Source organism: Cryptomeria japonica, chromosome 2 (genome assembly GCF_030272615.1).
Source record: "Cryptomeria japonica chromosome 2, Sugi_1.0, whole genome shotgun sequence".
Classification (NCBI taxonomy): Eukaryota; Viridiplantae; Streptophyta; class Pinopsida; order Cupressales; family Cupressaceae; genus Cryptomeria; species Cryptomeria japonica.
Genome location: NC_081406.1, coordinates 269,858,431 through 269,864,435, shown reverse-complemented (window position 1 = coordinate 269,864,435; position 6,005 = coordinate 269,858,431).

Sequence of the window (6,005 nt, the reverse complement as noted above, 5' to 3'; positions counted from 1 at the left end):
CACTACTTTTGTATCTATCCTTCCTTTCATCACCATCGGATCTTTTGTAGTATTCCTTATACATACATTTAGAAGCATAATGAACAATTCTACCATAATTAAAGCATTTCAAAGGTAACATACCTTTGTACTTTCTGGTTCCTCCAATCAATCTTCTTACAAAGTTTTCTTCAAGCTCATCTAGCGGTTCATCTTCAGATGTCTTTGAAACATTGAATGTTGCTTCTCTCCTCTCCTTTTTGATGTCATCCATTTCAGTAATCTCAAAAGAAAATAGTGAACCAAGAAGTTGGTCTAGAGTGTACTTATCCAGACCATTACTCTTCTCAATAGAAAACCTCTCAGGCTTGTAGGATTTGGGCAGTGTCAACAACACTTTTCTCACAACATCACTTTCATCTATTTTTCCACCAGCACCTTCGATAGCATTTACAACCTTATTTACTGTGTAGGGGAAAAAGCGAGGCTAGGTTAACATGCCCTAATCCTACCTTTTGACACACATTACGGAATACGAAAGAGCCTAGAGATATCGCACAATTGGCTACTTCTTTTTGTGAAAGAGAGAGCCACGAGATATCTATTAGGATTCCTATTCCCTTGTTGAAATTGAAAGCTAAAATGATACAAGTTCAAACCCTAATCCCAAAATGCAAGTATGAACTAATAACAAGATTGCAGAATTGAGATTAAACAATGAACAGCTGTAAATACAAGGATGAAATAAGAATGCAGATGTGTACCCAGAGTCAAAATCGGACTGAAAATGTTCGGGATGGGGGCGCGGGCGCCACTGTCCTGAAAACAACACCAGAAACTGTTGTTCTGCACTCTGAAACACTGTCGGGAGGCTGTTTGAAAACTGTCTGTCTGGAGGACCAGGGCGCCCAGCGCCTCTGTCCCAGGGACCAGGGCGCCCAGCACCCCTGTCCTGGCAAGACCAGGGCGCCCAGCGCCCCTGTCCCAGTCTTCTGCTCTGCAATTTCACACAGGGTGCTGTCTCGACCTTCTCTCTCCGGATCTGTATCCCACGGCGTCGTCCAAATCCCGAAACCTGCAATGATATCTGAAAAAGGGGGAGGGGCGGCTATATAGGGTTTTGCCTTAGTCAAACCCCCGCTTTGGTGATTTCCACCTCCACGAATAGCCAATTTGTTTTGTAAAATGTATTGTGTGTGCAGACCTAGTGTGTGTGCAAGGTCCAAAAATGCAAGAAAGCAAACTAGAGCAACCTAGAAAGTAAACCCTAATTGCTTGCAAGTGATAATGTAAATGCTCTAAATCAAGATGCAATGTGATCTAAAGCATGAATAAATGACGTATTGAAGCTTATGCAAAGACATGAAAACAACATGAAATCATACCCAACCCTCAAGGGAGGAGTACAAGCCAATCTTCAGTCGGTAATCTCCTATTGTTCTTCAATGTCTTCCAAGCCTTAAGTGGATGAATGAATTTGGTAGATGCTTGATAGAATGATGTTGAATGTTGTTGAAGTTTTCAAAGATCTGCTCTTTCGCTGCATATGAAGTTCCTCAAAACCAAAATCGGATCCCTTCTCATGAAGAAAGAGAGCTCTTATGTAGGAAACCCTAGATCGTAAATTCGTATTTTGGCCGACCTAGAGATTGAATATCCCGCCAATTTCTTGGGGTTAAGCTTTATTTTATGATTGGATCGTGCTCCCAAAATTTCGGGAAAAATGTCCGGGACCATGTGCACTCCGGGCGCCACGGTCCCGACAACTTTTCACCAAATTTTCAGGGCCATCGGATATGATGATTTTAGAGAGAATCCCGAAGTTACAGGTGATTTCGAGATGTTTTGACCCCGAAACCAAGCCCCCAAGTTCGAAATAGGACTTAATTAGGGTTTTTGATTAAGTGATGTATTGGAGGAATAAAATGCAAAGGGCGCGCTTTAGTGAAAGGGCCCAACTTTGTGATGTAGAGAATGATGAAATAGGACCTTAGACCTAATTAATTTGATTAATTAAGTGCTTAAGGAGAAATGCAATGCAGAATGCAAAATGCACTAAGGCGGGTGCTAAACTAGGTGTGAAATTGTACCACCCTAGCGAGTGCGTACAATTTACGATGCTACATTTAGCCCCCACTTTAGCGGTCATATGAGTACTACGTGCATATGCAAGCTAAAGTACAGAAAAGTAAACACTATTTGAAAAAGGATATATCCATAAGATGTCAGACGAAGCCCCTAGCGGTATCTGCAGTACACAGTTAGGAACCGCACCCTACAAAACAAACGTTAGATCACAAAATCACCTAATGCTTACTAGGGAAAGTGATGAAATCTGTGAGTAGCTATATGCCCCCCCTGTTTCGACTTGCTTATTAGGGAGGTGAAACAGGGTAGCATGTTTACTTGCGACAAATTGTGTAAGATAGTATTGATGAGGGGTGTTCACTAAATAGGCTTCATCAGAGCACTTTTTGGAACATCCCGAGAGTAGGAGAAGGAAAATATGATTCCAACGCAACAAACGGATCGAAAATCGCATCTCCCAAACTCAAGTTATGATAAGATGAATGAGAGAGGAAAAATTAGGGTTTCACAAAGTAAGAATAAGCAAACGAGAGTATATACTTCGAAAGTGACACTTGTATTCGTCACTTTGTCGATTTCAGAATACTATTCACTGCAACGGAGCCCACCTAGCCATCATCATGCCTTCACGACGACCGAAGCGTCCCACAAGGATTGAGATCCTGCGCCAGGCCGTGATTGACGACGAGCCACTGGACGAGGTGAGTTGATTGAATGTTTGACTTTGATTTTTCGCATGTTTGACTTTTTCGTGATCGTATGTGGGTCTTGAGGCCGACTGGGGCCCACCCAGGGCGCCATGGTCCCTGTGGGGCGCCCTGGTCCCCCCAGGGCGCCATGGTCCCTGACAGGGGCGCCATGGTCCCTGTAGGGCGCCATGGTCCCCTCAGGGCGCCATGGTCCCTGACAGGGCGCCATGGTCCCCAATCAGGGCCTGGCGAGGGGTTACAAGGCTAGCATACAATGTGCGACAGTTTGCATTTGCGATTTTGATGATCGAGTACTGATTACGGTCATGTTTTCGTGTTGCAGGGTCTCCCGTACATGAGAGAGCATACAGCGGGACATATTCTTCGCACTTTGCGAGATCAGATTCCGCGACTGACTCAATCAGAGAGAGACACACTATCGATTGTAGGATTGTGGTCTGTGATTCTCATGCCGGCCATTCGATTTCATCCTGCGATGCTGATGGCCTTGATGGAGCGATGGGATCCTGATACATGCACTTTTCACCTTCCAGTAGGAGAGCTGACGGTCACACTCGAGGATGTGTACCGTATACTTCGTCTTCCTATCAGAGGAGTGACAGTTACATACACGACCGATCGGTCAGCGGAGGATCATCAGAGAGAGCAGGTGTATTGCATAGGGAGAGTCATGTCGAGGGAGACGAGAGGTCGCATCATGGTCAGCTGGCTCTTACATCCTACAGGGGAGGTACCACTTCTGAGACGCCTTATGATAGCCATCATAGCACTAGCCGTCTGCCCTAATGGGCGAGGGACACACATGCATGGAGGCCTCACATGGTGTATCAGAGCGATGGAGAGACATAGGAGAGTGTATGCGTGGGGTCGGAGCATGCTTGCACATCTCTATCACGACCTTGAGGAGTATGTATTCGGACAGGGTTGCAGTTTGATGACATGCACACTTCTGCAGGTGTGGATTTTAGAGCATTTCACATGCACCAGGCCCGTCGGCTTTCCACTGAGTACAGCGAGCGAGCGACCTAGGGTGTTCGCTTATCCACTTACCAGCGAGTGGAGATTTGGAGATTTGTTGTATTGGAGAGTGATTTTATGATGTAAAAGAGAGGTCACATTTTTGATATACAGTGACCTATATTTGTATACGATCCACACATATATATATGTATATACATGTTTCTCTTTTGTCTCAAATGTGTTATCTTTAATGCCTAAAACAATGTATACTTTGTTTTGATTAAATCTAATACATTTGGTAAATGTACATGTATGTTCAGAATTTAATTTCCTTGTGATTGATTTCTCAATGCTCCATGATTAAATTGATACATGCGTGACTTAATTAAAATGTTTAATCAAGTACAACATTGATGATAAGGAAGAAATATGTATTAAGTCTAAGAATCATATAACTAATGTGATTTAATTTTGAACTTAAACACAACATGATACGATTCTACTTAACACATAACGACACTGTATAATATGCTAGCATAATGGAAATGTAAATCTTTTACAATTTACATAAATGAATTCAAGACAAACTATGAAGTAAGAAGACACGCTTGTCAGGAACGAAGCAATATAGATTAAACAATATAACATTTAATTCTATTTTGCTTTAATTAAGAGATACTAACATATTATCCAATGTTGAAGAATTGAAAAGAAGATAGATAAGAAACGAAGAATTAAGCATAATATCTACGCAAGTGCATAGCATTGATAGGTTCTTTAAGAGGCGTACCGTCTACATCCGCTATTTTGTAAGCACCTGATCCATAATCCTCAATAACGATATATGGTCCAAGCCAATTAGGACTAAATTTTCCCTTTTCGGCACGTAAGGCATTCACATTGCGCTGATTCTCATAAAGGACTAAGTCACCTACTGAGAAGGAACATTGAATAACCTTATCATTATAACTTCGTTGTAGAGTTTTATGATACGCTTGAATATGCTCAAGAGCGTTTATACGCTGTTCATCAAGCATCTCAAGCTGTTGAAGTCGTTGTTCTCTATAAGAGTCATCATCTACTATACCTTTGAGAGAAACCCTAAGTGATGGAATCTCTAATTCTAAGGGCATAATAGCGTCAGCACCATAAACAAGATTATAAGGAGTAGTTCCCGTAGCAATTCGTACACTCGTTCGGTAAGCCCAAAGAGCATAGATTAGCTGGTTACTCCAATCCTTACCATGCTTATTCACGGTTTTACAAAGAATTTGTTCAATTATCTTATTGGATGATTCGGCTTGACCATTTGACTGAGGATAATATGGTGTAGAAAATCGATGTTTGATATGATATTTCTCAAGGAATTTCTTCACGTCCTTGTTTTTAAACGATGTCCCATTATCTGAGATAATAGTGGAAGGTATCCCAAATCGAGAAATAATGTTTTCTAGAAGAAATTGACAAATTACTTCAGCAGTAGTAGAGCGAAGGGGAATAGCTTCTACCCACTTCGTAAAGTAATTTGTTGCGGTTATAATGAAGGTGTGTCCTTGAGATGAAGGAGGAGAAATTTTTCCAATAAGATCCAAACCCCATGCGGAGAAAGGCCAAGAAGCTACTTGAGAACGAAGTTCTTGGGCAGGAGCATGAATCAGATTATTGTGTTGTTGACATTGATGACATTTCTTAACAAATGAAAAGGAATCCTTCTGCATAGTTTGCCAATAGTATCCCATACGAAGCAATCTATGAACTAAGGATTTGCCCCCAAAATGCCCCCCACAGGCACCTGAATGTGCCTCTTCAAGAGCAACGGGGATTTCCGACTTGTTAAGACAACGAAGGAGAAGACCATCATAACCCCTTCGATAAAGGACATTAGAAAGGATGATATATCTAGCAGACAGCTTGCGGATTCTAGCCCTAGTGTTCCTATTAGCGGAATCAGGAAAGGTACCATCGGTCAAATATCTTACGATATGCGAGTACCATTCATCTGAATCTACAAAGTCACAACATGTTACCAAGCTAGAATCGTCTTCAATAGCCGGAGAAATAAGATTGTGAATAATGAAATTAAGATCAACCATAGGGTCCTCTAAAGATACTAGAGAAGCCACACATGTCATTGCATCCGCATGTCGATTATCTTTTCGAGGAACGGGTTCCATGGTATAAGAATCGAAATTTTGTAATAAAGAGATAGCAAGGTCTTTATATTGTGATAATTTGTCTTATTTTGCTTGATACATTCCTGTTACTTGT